This window comes from Amborella trichopoda, chromosome 8 (assembly GCF_054954075.1).
Source record: "Amborella trichopoda isolate Santa Cruz 75 chromosome 8, AtrichopodaSantaCruz75HAP2 v2.0, whole genome shotgun sequence".
Lineage (NCBI taxonomy): Eukaryota > Viridiplantae > Streptophyta > Magnoliopsida > Amborellales > Amborellaceae > Amborella > Amborella trichopoda.
In genome coordinates, this window is record NC_142343.1 from 45,063,310 (window position 1) to 45,079,646 (window position 16,337).

At 34.2% G+C, this 16,337-nt stretch overlaps 2 long non-coding RNA genes across 31 annotated transcripts in view; both read left to right on the plus strand.

Moving 5' to 3' along the window:
- The window catches only part of LOC105420509 (uncharacterized), a 44,787-nt gene that overhangs the window by 27,310 nt on the left and 1,140 nt on the right, over window positions 1-16,337 (plus strand). For 10 of the 30 annotated variants that reach the window (XR_016060921.1, XR_016060917.1, XR_016060914.1 and 7 more), the window contains 3 exons: window positions 15,813-15,881; window positions 16,013-16,098; window positions 16,199-16,287. This is a non-coding gene — a long non-coding RNA (uncharacterized LOC105420509). Of the gene's footprint in view, window positions 1-14,258; window positions 14,326-15,080; window positions 15,237-15,812; window positions 15,982-16,012; window positions 16,288-16,337 lie in introns of those variants that run through there. The other 20 variants (XR_016060915.1, XR_016060927.1, XR_016060930.1 and 17 more) reach the window with 8 other exon arrangements.
- LOC148781139 (uncharacterized) lies at window positions 10,409-11,011 on the plus strand. The gene is made up of 2 exons (XR_016060941.1): window positions 10,409-10,503; window positions 10,819-11,011. It is a non-coding gene; the product is annotated as an uncharacterized LOC148781139 (long non-coding RNA).

A 16,337-nucleotide genomic window follows, 5' to 3' on the forward strand; every position in this document is an offset into this window, starting at 1 on the left:
TTTTCTTTATTTGAAACTTGGAATATGCTATCATATTGGTATTCTTTCTATAAAAATGGACTATGGTAACAGATCCGGTTTCAAGAAGGATGGTTTCATATCATTCTCGGCTTTTGTCTCCATTATTTTGGTGCAAATGGTTTCTCAAATATATAGCGGCTACTTCCCATGGGTCCTTGGTTTTATGAATGTCTTCTATTACAGTAATGGTTATGAAAGAGGTTTCTATGAACTTATTCTTCTCTACAGTTGTATTTATAGCTATTGGTATTGGTTCAGGAGAAAAAGTTATTTCCTGAGCTTGTTTTTTGATTATTTGATTTAGGGTTATTGGTGATGAGGATGTTGCCAAGGCTTTACTTGGCACGGGAACTATTTCCAGTTTCCCCTTTTTTGCTAAACTCCTCCTGTCCCCCCTGCAAAAACTCACGAGTTAAAAAATCAGGAAGGTAATTAGTATTGCCTTTAATATGTTCAATCTCAAATTCGAAGGAAGAGAGAATCCCTTGCCATCGAGCAAAAATTTGTTTGGAGACAAGGTTTTTGACATCTTTAAGGAGTATGTCTTTTGCATCCTTACAATCGGTTCGAATGAGGAATTTTTTATTGAGTAAATCACTCTGAAATTTTGTAATACAGTGGACAATAGCAAGGAGTTCTTTTTTAACAGTGGAGTAATTTTGTTGGGTCAGATTCAAGGCTCGGGAAGTAAAATGAACTAAATGTTTAGTATTAGAAATTTTTTGTTTTAATATTCCTCCCAACCCCTTTTTTGAAGCATCACATTCAATTATTTTAAAAGCTGTAGCGTCAGAGAGTGTAAGACAGGGTAACTCTTTAGCTTTTATTTTTATTTTTCTCACTGCTGAAGTATGCACCTCCGTCCATTCAGGACGATTCTTTTTTAATCTTTGAAATAATGGTTTAGCATCAATAGCTAAATCTTTATAAAAATCAGCAATGTAATTGAGACAACCCAGAAATCTCTGGAGCTCAGTTTTGTCTTTAATCACATCTGGGAATTTATTGGCAAAATCAATTACTCTATCAATAGGGATTATTCTTCCTTGGAAAATATTGTCTTAGAAATCGAATTTTTGTTTGACAAAAGCTAATCTTTTTGGCAGCCCGGCTACTTTGATTGCTTTGACAAAAATTTTTAGATGTTTAATATGTTGATCTAGATTTTCAGAAAATACTAGAACATCATCAATATAGACAAGCATAAATTTAGTATAAGGATTGAATATATCATTCATGATACTTTGAAATTCTGAAGGGGCATTCTTTAGCCCAAAAGGCATGACATTCCATTCATATTCCGAAAGGAACATTAAAAGCAGTTTTATACTGATCTTCTTCAGCAATTTGGATCTGGCAATAGCCACACTTTAGATCAAATTTAGAAAAGATACATGTATTAACAAGTCTATCTAACAGATCTCTTTTATTGGGAGTGTGATACCTTGTCCATCGTAAGGCTTTATTGAGTGGCTTATAATTTATAACCAATCGTGGAGCCCCTCTTTTTATTTCAGAAGCTTTTTCCAAATAGATTGTTGGACAGCTCCAAGGAGAGGAGCTTTTTCTAATGAGCTTTTTCTGAAGTAAATAAGCAATTTCTTTTTTACAAATTTCCAAAAGCCTGGGATTCATCTGGATTGGTTTGGCTTTGGTAGGAATTTTCTCTTCATGGAAATTGGCTTCATAACGTAGATGAACAATATGTTTTTGCCTATTCTAAAAACCATTTGGAAGTTCAGCGCATATTTCTGTTTCAATAATTCTTCTGAGGGTTTCTATTACCCTTTTATTTTCAGGAAGTAAAAGCTTAGTTTCTATTGTTTTATATTTTATTTCCTCTTTTAGGTAGTATAAGAATTTTTTTTCTTTTATATTATTAATTTCTCGAGTTTTTGGTTTTTCGAAAAACTCAAATTTCACATCATGTCCTTTTATATTGGCTTCAAGTCCAATATTATCAATTTTTATTGGGTAAAGCATATTCAGAAACGGAGTTCCCAGAATTACAGATTGGCTTAATCCTTTTACCATAATAAAGGGGAACTCAAAGCAATTGCCATTATTGCATACTGCCGCATTTGACAGTTTATAGTTTATAATCATTTTGCTGCCATCTGCTGTATTTAGGACTTGTGTGGTCTTACTAAAATATTTAGTAGGGACCAATCCTTCATTTATGCAATTCAAATCTGCTCCCGAGTCTATTAGAGCAAGAGTTTGAAAGCTATATTTTTTGAACGATTATTTTTATCATTGTGAACCACTTTTGAGTAATTACTTTGTCAAGAAGACTAACATAATTACAATCTTGTTTTGTATTAGAAGATTCTGGTTCATCCTTAACTTCTTTAGGAAGAAATTCTTCTGCCTTAGGGGGCAGAGGATTTTTATAATTATTTATAATATTATTAAATTCTAGTTCATCATCGGTATTAGGAGGGCTATCCTCAACAGGGTTAGAGGCTAATTCTATAATTTGTATTCTATTTTTCAGGTTTATCAGTTAATTTCCTGCCTTAACTCAGAGATAGAAGGTTCTTTATGAATACTATTTTTATTTTCGACTCTTTTGAGGATTTTAGCAAAACTATAATCTTCTTGAGTGCGAACTAAAGGAGGAGAGGATTTTTTATTTGTTTTGGCTATGTTTATATATTGGACTAAAGTTTCTCGTTTAGTCTCAGGATCAGTTATTTTATCGATTATATCAATAATCAGATTTTCTTCTTTTGTAAGGGTGTTACAAAAGCAAGCAGTATCAAGATTATCATAATCCGAATCTGAGCTGCTAAGGATTAGATCTTCGTCTTCTATTTCTCCTGTTAGCATTTCCAATTCAGAATCAGAAGAATTTTTAGTCCTCAATTTGCAGTATATTGAATAGTTGTCCTTTTATAGTATCATCTATTTGTAAAGCATCTATTTTCTTCTTGATTTTTGCACTTATTTTTATAATGTCCTACTTTACCATAGTTGTAGCAAACAGGAATTCGTTTTTTCCCTCTTTTATTAAAAAAGGTATTTTTGGGAGAAAATTTCCTGGAAATTTTATCTTTGACAGAGTCTTATAGGTCCGGATTTATATTTTTTATTTTTATATTTTCTCTTATCCATATCTTTAGAAGCAGGTACAGTATTAAATCCAAACTGTTCACAAAAATCTCCTAACTCTTTTCTGCCAGTCATCCTCTATTTTTCGAGCTGTCTTTTCAGCTTTAGATCTGTACAAAGAGCAAGGGCGTCTACACAAATTTCGGCTGATAATTCTCCTAATGTATATAAAGAGTATGGGATTATTCCACCATGTCTATTCTTTAATCGGGTTTTGACCTTTTCGGCAAAGAGATGGGGTAAACGTGAAATGAATTTTTCTTTCCAATGATCAGATTTACTATCTTCCCTAGAAAGGAGTCTGGAAAAGAACACATCTTTGTACCACTTATAATGGGATAGTGTTGGACGTCTGAGATTAGAAAGTAGGTCTTCTGATCTGGCATCAAGTAGTGCAGTATTCCCCACAAAGTGAAGAGTAATAGTATATATTAATGTATTAATTGCATCACTTTCAGTATTTATTATCTCTTGGCCGAACTCATTTTTAACTGCCCACTGCTTGTTGGCAGTTAGTATTTCATTCTTTGTATTCTCATCCATATGGAAATCCCACCATCCTCTTAGCCATCCAGTAAATCCGCAAATGATGGCTTTAGCTATCTCTTGAGCGTGATTTCCACTTATTTTACAAGCAGTCGCATACATAGTCATATGCTTCATTAGATCAAGAATCTGATTTTCTGACATTCCGTCTATATTCCAGTTTAAAATAGAGCTTCCAGAATATGATACAGAACTCGTAATTAAATCTTCTTCAAACTGGAGATCTATAGGAGTAGGCTTGGGATAATACATTCTTGTTTGAGAAGTAGGCCTGAACTTTTTTCCATAATTATTTCAAGGCTTTCTGCCTTAAAGGCTTGCTCCATTTTATCAAGTTCTTTATCTCTATTAGAGAAGGACTCTTCTTGAAGTACCATAGCTCCTTGATCAGAACTAGAACCTTCCCCTTTTCTTTTATATTTAATCTTGCTAATTTTTGAATTAGCTCATCCACTAGTTCTTTATTAGTATCCTTCTTCTTTATTCCTTGAAGGCTAAACTATTCTTTATTAATGGTCGAAGGAGGTTTGAATAGTAGAGCGTTCTTCCCTTCAGGCTTATAATCTACCATCTCTTTCTGAGGTTTATTTATGATATTTTCAATCCTGGTTGTTTGTCTACCAATGGTTTGTAAACAAAGATTAGTATAATTATTTTGCTCAATTATATGTGGGATTGCATCTATTTTATCGGTATGGTGATCATTATCTTTTGGAGTAATCTTATAAGGTGAAGCCTTAGCCTCGGGTTTATCTTCTGATTTTCCTTTAATATGAAGACTTCTTTCAGGGGGATGAATAGAGCTCAATTCTTCCCCTTGCATAGTATGAAAAGTTTGATACTAGTTTTCAATTATACTCAGGTTAAATTCAAGAATTTTAATATCTTTTTCCCCTAGAGTACGTCTTAACCAGTCAAAGAATCTTTCATTTCTTTTATACTTTATTATAAATTTATTAAACCTTTTATGCAGAGCATCCAGTGACTCTTGAGAAAATTTTGCTAAGTACCAATCCCGGATACTTTTATTTTCATCAGACAAGAAGTCTTGTTTTATCCATTCTTTATCTATTTTAAATTTTTTTTTTTCTTGGAGAGTAAGGATATTGAAGTCTAAGTCAGAAGGTGTTGGTTCTGTATCTGGGGAACTAGGTTCATATATTCCATATACTGGTTGTTGGACTTGACTATTTGTTCTAGTCAATCCTTCGATTATTGGTCTTCTATGATTTTACTCATGGTCCGTCTGTGGAACAGAAGAAGTAGAGCATCTAGATATATATATATATATATATATATATATATATATATATATATATATATATATATATATATATATATATATATATATATATATATATATGAACAAAGAAATAATAAAATACAGGAACAAAGAAATAATAAAATACAGGAACAAAGAAATAATAAACAGAGAATAAAACAGGTAATAAAACAACAGGTAATATGATAACAGAAAGGATTCAGACAAAAAGCATACTCACATTCGACAAATACAGAGACTGGTAAAGAGCTTTAACTGTTCCAGGATGTAAGCAGGAACCTTGTCCCAAAAACAATCACACATAGCACACTTTTACTAAATCAGATGGCGTGATACACCACCAGATATACAGAGAGATTACAAAGGGGTTACAGAAAATTACAGAGAGATTAAAAAGAGGTTACAGAAAAATTACAGAGAGATTACAAAGAGTCTACACAGAGAGCAGAGAGCAGAGAGGCTGAGGCTAAGAGCAGAGTAGAGAGAGAGACTTAGAGAAACTTCGGAAACTCTAAGATCCAGCGTGTTTAAATGGGTTGAGGTTCTGCCCTTTTATAGACTTTTGCGGACTTCAAATGTTTGGAATCCGCTACAGTGTCCGTCGGTGGCTACAGTATCCGTCCACGTGTCCTGTTACAGTTTGTCGGCTGTTGGTGGCTATAGTATTCGCATTCGTCATGCTACTTTTTAGTGATGGTGACAGGTTGTCGGTGATGGTGATATTATTTTGCCGGTGATGATGACGGGTTGCTTTTGTCGGTAGTGTCGGTGATGCTTTGTTTTGGGTTGCTTTTGTCGGGTTGCTTTTGTCGATAGTGTCGGTGATGCTTTGTTTTGGGGTCGTGCTTGCCCCCTGAAATTTCTTCATGTTGAAGGAAATTTGTTGCCATAACAATCGTCTTCATTTAGGGGAGTATAGTCTTCAGGGTCTTCACTTTGGGTAGACATGTTGTCATCAATGACTTCAAGAGCTTTCCAGATTTTGAGCTTAAGCTCGTCTTTGGTCATGGATAGGTGTTGTTGCTGAAGATGGGTCACATAATCGAAAATATCCATTTTTGGAGGTGGAGAAGGGGATATGAATTTCATTTTGATATTATTAGGAGTTAAAGAATCATTTTTGTAACTATCCCACCATTTAATGGCAATTTGGTGGTGTAATTGTGGGATATAATCATAACGGTCCATGTCATCTAATGAGATCTGATATTCCCATTTTAGAATTCATGGGATTTGATAAAGGGCCATAAAATATATATGAAAGTTTCTTTTTGAACTTTTCTTATTAAAATTAAAGAATTTTCTCTAAGAAATTTGAAGTTTTGTTGGAAGTATCTGGTCTGTGGATCCCCATATGGAGAACCAATTTTTAAACCAGTTGGGTAAATCATTTGGGTCAATTATTTTAAACTGTATGTACCAACTGTGAGAATTTTTCATATTTTGGTACGTGAAGACTTCATCCCAAGCCATTATATATTGATAATTATGGTAGGATCTGATTTTAAATCCTTTTGCTTTGAGAAACCTGGGTTTTAAAGGGTCCAGTCCCCATTCTTTGTAGGTAATAATCTTTTTAATTTGAAATTTTGAATAGGCTATTTCATTGTCATTGTTTCTTGAGTGATGGACTATAAAAACTGATTCAGTTTCTATGAGAATACACTCATACCATTCTTTGGTTTTTCTCCATTATTTTGATGCATATGGTGCCTGAGGTATAAGGCAGCTATCTCAGTCGGATGTTTGGACTGATGTTCATTTTCAATGACCAACAATGGAATATAAGCTGTGTCTAGATATATTGATTTTGCACTAGGAGTTTGAGTGCATATTGGATTTTGAGAGGGGGACAGGTCAATGTCTTGAATTTGTTTTCTTATTAGGGATTTTGGTGTTGAAGGGGATGCCAGGGATAAGCTTGGGCTAGGAACTATGTCCATGGCCTGATTTTGGGATTACTTGCCTCGTTTGTCCTCCCTGCTGAAATTCTCGAATCAAGAAGTCAGGCAGATAATTATGTTTACCATTAATATGTTCAATAGTAAATTCGAAAGCAGAAAGAATGCCTTGCCATCTTGCAAAAATTTGTTTAGACACGAGATTTTTTACGTCTTTCTAGAGGATGTCTTTAGCTGCTTTGCAATCTGTCCTTAAAAGGAATGATTGATTAAGTAAATCACTTTGGAATTTAGTAATGGCATGGACAATTGCAAGTATTTCTTTTTTGACTGTGGAATAATTCTGCTTAGCGGGGTTCCAGGTTTTAGATGTAAACCGAACCAATTGTTCTTGGTTATTCACCTTTTGTTTGAGGATAACACCACAACCTTGTTCCGTAGCATCTGTTTCAACTATTTTGAAAGCTGAAGGACTAGAAAGTGCTAGACATGGTAATTTTTTTACTTTAATTTTAATCCTTTTCACAGCATTAGTATGTTCATCCGTCCATGCTAGAGGATTCTTTTTCAACCTTTGAAATAGAGGTTTTGCATCAATTGCTAAATCTTTGTAAAAATCCGAAATATAATTTAGGCAGCCAAGGAATCTTTGTAATTCCGTCTTACCTAAGATTATATGTGGGAATTTGGACGCGAATTCGATTGCCCTGTCAATTGGAATAATTCTCTCTTGAAAAATATTATGCCCAAGACATTTAATTTTTGTTTGGCAAAGATTTATTTTTTTTGCAGGGACTACTAAGCCAACATTTTTTATTGCTTTGATAAAACTGTTTAAATGCTTCCAATGCTACTCAATTGTTTATGAAAAAACAAGCACATCGTCAATATAGACAATCATAAATTTAGTATAGGGATTAAAGATTTCATTCATTATATTTTGAAATTCAGAGGGAGCATTCTTCAATCCAAATGGCATAACATTTCATTCAAACTGCCCAAATAGAACATTAAAGGCAGCTTTATATTTATCTTCTTCGGCAATTTGAATCTGCCAGTAGCCTGATTTGAGGTCAAATTTGGAAAATATATATGCATTGACTAGTCTATCCAGGAGATCCCTTTTGTCAGGATTGGATATCTAATCCATCTTAAGACCTTATTAAGAGGTTTGTAATTTATCACCAATCTAGGAGTTCCTCTTTCAATTTCAGAGGCCTTTTCTACATAAAAGGCCGAACAGCTCCATTGCGAGGAGCTTTTTTGATAAGCTTTTTCTTTAATAAGTCTTGTATTTCTTTTTTGCAAATTTCAAGTAATCTATTATTCATTTGAATGGGTCTAGCTTTGGTAGGGATTTTGCTTTCTCTGAAGTCTGGTTCATAAAGTAGTTTTACTCTGTGTTGCTTTCTTTCCCAAAAGGCATTAGGGATATCAACACATATTTCTTTTTTCATATTCATTTTAAAAAATTTTATTTTGTTTTGTATTTCAGGAAGAGACACTTTCTCTTCTATATTTTTATATTTTATTTCCTCTTTTAAGTGATATAAAAATTTTTCTTTAGAAGAAATTGTCTTTGATTTTGTTAATCTCATGGACTCTTGGCTTTTCAATAAAGGTAAATTTAACTTTATACCCTTCAATGTCAGCTTCTATCCCTGTATCATCTATCTTTATTGGATAGAGCATGTTTAGAAATGGAGTCCCTAAGATAACAGGTTGACTTAAACCTTTGGCCATTATGAATGAAAAGTTGAAGCAAGCACCATTATTGCAAACTGCAGTGTCTGTTAGTTTGTAGTTTATGAGCATTTTACTACCATCTGCAGTATTAAGAATTTAAGTAGTTTTACTAAAATATTTGGTTGGTACCAATCCTTCGTTGATACAATTTAAATCTGCCCCTGAATCTATTAGGGCGGCAGTTTGGAAGCTGTATTCTTTTTGTACTACTATTGTGATATTAGTAAACCATTTTTGAGTTATTATTTTATCTGCCAAATTTTCATATTCACAGTTTTGAATTTTTTCTATTATATTCATACGATTTTTAGAAGTTTCAGGTTTAGGAAGGGTATCTTCAACTTCTGGTGGTATGGGGATATTGTGCTCAGTTATCAGTTGATCAAACTTTTCTTCTGTATCATCCTTTTCAATTTTTTCGCTGATTGGTTCCTGAGCTAGCCCCAGTATTTGAACGCTTGATTTCACAGCTATCAATTCAGTTCTTACTTCATTAATCTCATATCTATGTTCAGTTATTGAAGGTTCTTTTTCTATATGAGATTTATTTTGTACTCGTTTTAAAATATCATGAAAGCTATAGTCTTCTTTTGTAGGGACAAGAGAAGATTTGGAGCCTTTTGATGGGGTTTTTGACATATTTATATATTTTACTAAGGCTTCTCTTCTAGCCTCAGGATCTATTATTTGGTCAATAAGATCTATGATTAAATCTTCTTCTTTTGTAAGGGTATTAATATTCAAACCATTCGTATCTATTATTACTTTGTAATAATTACATTGGCAATTATCCTTTTCTTTTTCTAATTCTTCATAATCAGAATGCGAATCGGAGCTACTAAAAATGATATCTTCATCATTGATTTCTGCAATTAGCATTCTTTCTTCTGATTCAGAAGAGTCTGTCGTTTTAGTTTCAATTTGGAGTATCTCAAATAATTGTTTTTTGATATGGTCATCCAATTCTAAAGAATTAATCTTTTTTTGGACTCTGCACTTGTTTTTATAATGGCCAACTTTGCCACAGTTGTAACAAACATGAATCTTCCTCTTTCCTTTGTATTTGAAGAATGGTTTGTCTTTTAGAAATTTTTTGGAGAATTTATCTTTGGTCTGTTGGTAAGGTTTAAACTTCCTTCCCTTGACAGTGTCATGTTTTCTTTTGTGAAAGGGCTTTGACGGGGGTAAATTGTTGAATCCAAATTGTTCACAAAAGTCTCCTAGCTCTTTCCTCCCCGTTATTCTTTGTTTATCTAATTGTCTTCTAAGTTTGAGGTTTGTACACAAAGCTAGACCTTCAGCACAAATTTCTGCTGATAATTCACCTAGGGTATACAAAGAATAAGGAATGAGCCCCCCATGTTTGTTCTTGAGCCTGGTTTTGACTTTTTCGGCAAAGAGATGTGGTAAACCAACAATAAATTTTTTTTTCCAGTGATCTAATTTTCTATCTTCTCTAGATAGTAGTTTTGAGAAGAATACATCTTTATACCATTTGTAATGAGAGAGTGTTGGACATCTAAGATTGGATAATAAATCTTCAGATCTTGCTGCTAGTAGATCAGTACTTTCGACAAAATGAAGGGTTATAGTATAAATCAATGTATTTACTGCATTCCCTTCTTGTACTATATTTTCTTGGCCATCCTCTCGTTTGACTATCCATTGTTTTGTGGCATTTAATATTTGATTTTTTGAATCTTCTTCCATATGAAAATCCCACCAACCTCTTAGCCAACTAGTGAATCCACAAATTATTGCTTTGGCTATCTCATGATCCTGATTTCCACTTGTCTTGCAGGCAGTGGCATACATAGTCATGTGTTTCATGAGATCTAAGATTTGATTTTCTGCCGTACCATCAATATTCCAGTTCACTATGGATTTTCCCGAGTAAGAAACTGAGGTTGATATCAGATCTTCTTCTATTTGTAGATCTATTAGGGTAGGTTTAGGATAGTACATTCGGGTTTGGGATACAGGTCTCACTTTTTTGCCATAATCAATCCTATTTATTTCTAAGCTTTCGGTTTTAAAAGCTTTCTCCATTTCTTCAATCTCTTCATCAGGTGCCTTTTCAAGGACCTGAACATCTCCTTTTTGAGTTTTAGAGATTTGAGCCTTATCATTAATATTCAACTTTTTCAATCTTTTGACCAGCTCATCAATTAATTCATTATTCTCCTCTTTTTTCTTTATTCCCTGCAGGCTGAATTTCGTCAATAGTTGGAGGTTTGAATGGGACAGCTTCTTTTCTCTTTTCCAAGCTTTTAGGTTCAGGAGTTGGTTTCAATTTGCTTATGGCATTTTCTATTCGGGTAGTTTGTTTTCCTAATGTTTGAAGAAAAGTATTTGTATAATTATTTTGTTCAATAATATGAGGTATTCCATCGATTTTGGCTATACTTTGATCACTTCCTTAGGTCCTAGTTTTAGAGGTGAAGCTCTAATCTCAACCTTTTCTCCTAACTTTTCCGCAGTGAGTCTTATACTGACCTCAGGGGGATGTATAGACTCAATCGTCTCACCTTTAGAGGTTTGGAAAGTTTGGAAAGATTTTTCTACCATATTTACCTCAAATTTTGTGATTTTGATATTATAATCCTTTGCTATATATTTTAACCATTTAAAGAATTTTACGGTTGCCTTGTGTTTTAACATGAATTTGTTGAATTTGAAATGAAAGGTATCTCTAAGGGATTCTTTAAATTCCTTTAAAAACCATTTTCTTATTAACCTATTTTCTTAAAGTAAAAATCCTTTTTAATCCATTCTTTGTTAATTGTAAGTTCTTCCTTTTGAATTACATTGACATTAAAGTCTCAATCTGAAGGAGTTGGTTCCTGTTCTTCTATTTCAGAAGAACTTGGAGTTTCAACTCTATAGACGGGTTGTTGAACCTGGTTTGTTCTATTCAATCTGTCTATGACAGTTCGTCTATGAGACTTTCATGTTCAGATTGTGGGACCGAAGAAGTTGAACTTCTTGGAAGATCCCTGAGACTGGATTCAGCTATTCTAAGTGTGGTTTTCCTGGAGGATGGAAATCTAATTTCTATTTCCCCATCAGAATATTCAATTATTTGTTCAGGATCTTTGTTTTCTGGAGCTTTAATTTGCGCTTCTGATTGCAAAGACCATCTTTCAGGTAATTTTACCTGTGACCATGCAATAGACTTGGGTATTACAAGGTTTGATTTGTCCATGTTTGTTTGGAAAAATATTGTTTGACCTTTAGAGTCCATTTGTCTCGCATTTGGACATAAGGTATTCATTACCATGTAACATATTCGGTAAACAAAAGCTAAGTTTTGTGAACCTGGGTCCATGTCAAAACCTTGAGTTTGAAGGTTTAGAGTTAGGACTTTTAAGAGGTTTGGGTCTGTTAGGGCCACTGAAAAGTTTGTAAAACAGTTGAAGTAAATAGGCCCGTTACAGAGATTCGGGGATCAGTGAATCGCTTATGTCTGCTGTCCCTTAAGCAGAGTAGGATAGAATTGTTTAGTCCTGTTCTGGTTAAAGGTTTTACAGCTATTTGGACAATGCCAGTATGTAAATATTTATATTCCTTTCTCTTATGATCTTCAATCATTCTAGGAGCAAGTAGTTGGAATTTATCCTGGGTTTCCATGACAGAAATACTTTGTTCTATGGTTTTAATAGAGAAGCTAGTCTTAAATTCAAAAGATCCTTTACTATAAATATCTGAAACGGGAACCTTAGGTATGTTCCAGTTTGTATTTATTTTTCTATGTTATCTGTTATTATCCCTTCACGGTTGTTCACACGTAATGTATTTAGCTGACCTCTACTAGATAGAGTTCTAATAAAGTTTGCCATCATAATTCGAGTCAATCGGAAACAGTCCCTACACTTTTCACGGCTCTTTCTCGGCCTTTAGTGATCATTGGGTCACGACGACTTTGAACTTACTACTGCAATACTTTTAGAATCCTATATCATAGTTCAGTTTTCTACTAGTATTACAGTTATACCACTGTATATATAACTTGTGGAAATCCCACTAACCTCTTAGCCAACCAGTGTATCCACAAATTATTGCTTTGACTAATATTACAGTTATACCACTGTATATATGGAAAAAGCTGAGGCAGCCACTAGCTCATATGAACATATGAGCCCAACGGCCCAGATTGAATCTGGGCCGATTTGACGGTCACGGATGTCCGATATTTTTTTTTCTACAAATCCAAATCACTTGAAATTTTAGGTGTGTGTTCATCAAAAATAGGTGAATCTTCGAAAAATATCAAAAAAATATTTTACATGAAATAAATTGACCAAAATACCCCCAAAAAGTTTTGGGGGGTATTTTGGTCATTTTGTTTTTCACGAATAATTTTTTTCATATTTTTAATATTTTTATTAGGTGCGCCTTGATGAGAAGAGCACACATATGAAATTTCAAGTGATTTAGATTTGTAGAAAAAAAATAAAATTCAAGCACTATCGGACATCCGTGATCGTCAGATCTCCCCAGATTCAATCTAGGTCGTTGGCCTCATATGTTCATATGAGCTAGTGGGCTAACCCCAGCTTTTTCCTATATATATATATATATATATATATATATATATATATATATATATAGATAAAGAAAAATAATAAATAAGAAATAAAAATAAATCAATCAGAAAAAGAAATAAGAAAGAAGGATTTCAGTTACCTCGAAAAGAATGACGGACCCTGTGAAATCAGTTTTCCCACATTCAACTCTGTGTCACGCTTGCGAATAGCCCAGTCAAAACATATGGGATCAGGGACTTTGATTATCCTTGCATGATAGCAGGGATATGTAAGTGATATGAAGTTTATGTTATTTGTTGGGAAACAAGAGTTCCCCAATTTTTCTCAAAAAAAAAACAAGAGTTTCTCAATTAGACAAAGGATGTGGTTTGCATAAGGTTGCAACCCTAAACAATCAAAATAAGGTGCACCTCATATTTTATGCTGATGTGTAATTTTGGTATCTAAACTTCTTAGGATGGCCTAGGAATCCAATTTTTATCTAATTATAAAATTTTAAACCCCAAAAATGATTCAAATAGGGTAGATCTATAAATTCATGAAAATCTTAAAAATGGATGGTCCAGATAATGTGTTGTAAGATGCACTATTTTTGCGACGCAATATCTTTTTTCTTTTTAGATTTATACATCTCGATTTCAATATGATCTATTAGAGTGTTTTCCATCATCAAAGCATCCTTTTTCGAGGGATTTTTTAGGTGCACCTTTATTCTACATTTTAAGGTTGCAACGTTATATAAACTTTTTCCTTAAACAAAAGGCAAGTGCAGTGGCATAATGTTCATGATCACTATAACGAGTTTTGGAATGAAAAGTCTTGATTAGTGCATGGATGTGTATTTCCATATCATGGCCCTATCATAATCAATTGTAACATTTGCTTGAATGTGTATTTCCATATGGTGGCCCTATCATAATCAATTGTAACATTTTCAAAGATACTGAACATTGTATGTTACAGCTCTTATCATCTCAAAGTAGGAGACGACTTCTGTTTGCCATAATTCTTTTATTTGCTTTCTATTTTTGAGCATGTCGTTGAAATTACCAGCTACTATATCATCATCATCATAATTTATTATTATCATGCCAATGTCAGACCACCAATGAGGAGGATTATATGATATGCAGGATAGCAATCCCTTTTATCGCTTCGATGGATTCATGTGAGCATTTGGAGATTGCCCCTAGTCCATTCCTCGCTTGCATGTGTATAATAGGGCTTTGCAAATTCAAAATAGATTTTGTGATTTGTGTACAAAGAGACCATTTAACTTTTGTACATGTAGGTCACAATCATTCTTGTTCTTTAAATTTCAAAATGGGTGGGTTGTAAGAGTGTCATTGAATAGACACAAAGTTCCAAAAAAGGAATTCTCGGACTTCGTGACTCACCTCAAGCCATCCAATTTGACATCTAATGAGTGGGAATGATTGTAACCTCCATGTACAAAAGATAAATTCCCACTCATTAGATGTCAAATTGGATGGCTTGAGGTAAGTCACGAAGACCGAGAATTTCTTTTTGGAACTTTGTGTCTATTTAATGTCGCTCTTACAACCGCCCATTTTGAAATTTAAGCCATCCAATTTGACATCTAATGAGTGGGAATGATTGTAACCTCCATGTACAAAAGATAAATTCCCACTCATTAGATGTCAAATTGGATGGCTTGAGGTAAGTCACGAAGACCGAGAATTTCTTTTTGGAACTTTGTGTCTATTTAATGTCGCTCTTACAACCGCCCATTTTGAAATTTAAGGGACAAGAATGATTGTGACTTCTATGTACAATAGTTAAATGGTTTCTTTGTAGACAATCCCAAAAGTCAAATGCATAATACATATACTAGTGTGTATGTATTAGCCAGCTTTAGTGTGATGTTTGCCTGCACATGGATGCTTTCCGGCTTCAACACAGAGCACACACTGTTCTGCACATCAAACATTGAGTAATACTTCTCTCGAGTGACATCTTAACAAGAACTGAGTATCCATCAAGTTGCACCTCATCATCAACAGCAGTTACAGTAACCAGAAGATTTTCCTTCGAGACTTACTCACCAACTCTTCTGATGTAATTTCCCTTCTCTTTTCTCCTCTGTATCTGAACTCATTATCGAAAACCCAAATTCTATTCTAAAAAAGTGCGAGGTAGTTTAAGTGAGATCCAAATGGTCAATAGTTATCTTGCTAGAGTTTTGGTTATATTTGGATTTCTTCTGCTCTGCATTACAATCTCCGAAAAACACCCTGCTTGTCTTCTCGAAGAGTGTGTGAGAACGGTCTCAGGCTAGGTCTATTGGTTCTGGGTTATAGTCAATGGTCCTTGCTAGAACGTTTTATGGATTTAGAAAGCTTGGCTGTTCTATACCTGATTACTTGAATGCCTTTGAAGAACGCTAGCCCTTTCTAAAGGAAAGTGTTAATAGTTTCATTTGGAATCTAATGGCTGGATTTATAGCATTTGTGGTTTTGTTGAACTAATACTATTCTTCTGGGATCTCTATCTCTCTCTCTCTCTCTCTCTCTCTCACTCTCTCTCATGCGTGTGCATGCTTGTCTTGGTATGTATTTCCAAGGTTTTCATGCCTATGCCATGTGGGTGAATCGATGCAGTTGGCTTGATATGAATTCCAAATTTTATGTCCAGGAAGGAGATGACGATTTAATCACAGAGCTTCTTCACAGCTGCCAACATGTGGTCAATCCATACTAGCAGGCAGAACTCTTATTATTCCTAGAACTTGGTTTACTTGATCTCCCTTTTTCTCCAGTCTTTTGCCATGCTTACTCCTCACTTGATATAACTTGGGCAGAATGTAAAAGTTTTCTTTCTTATAATTGCATTAGATGTTGTTCATGGTTGAAATTCAATCCATACGTAGAAGCCTTGCTCTTCATGTAAGCTGTTGAATGTGCATTTCCTTTTGGTTTAGGTGCGCAGCTTTCTCTCTCTCTCTCTCTCTCTCTCTCTTAAACACACACTCGTGCACTACAAAGCACAACGATGATGAGTAGTACATTTGGGAGTCACAGGCTGGTGGCTCCTTTACAGTGACAAGGGATGCTAATGGGAGGCCTTTAGGCAGGGTACCAAGATTCTCTTCTTCTTGGAGGAGGATCAGGTGAGCTTCTTGGAAAGCTCTTTTGTTTTGATTCTATTGTCTGCTCAATT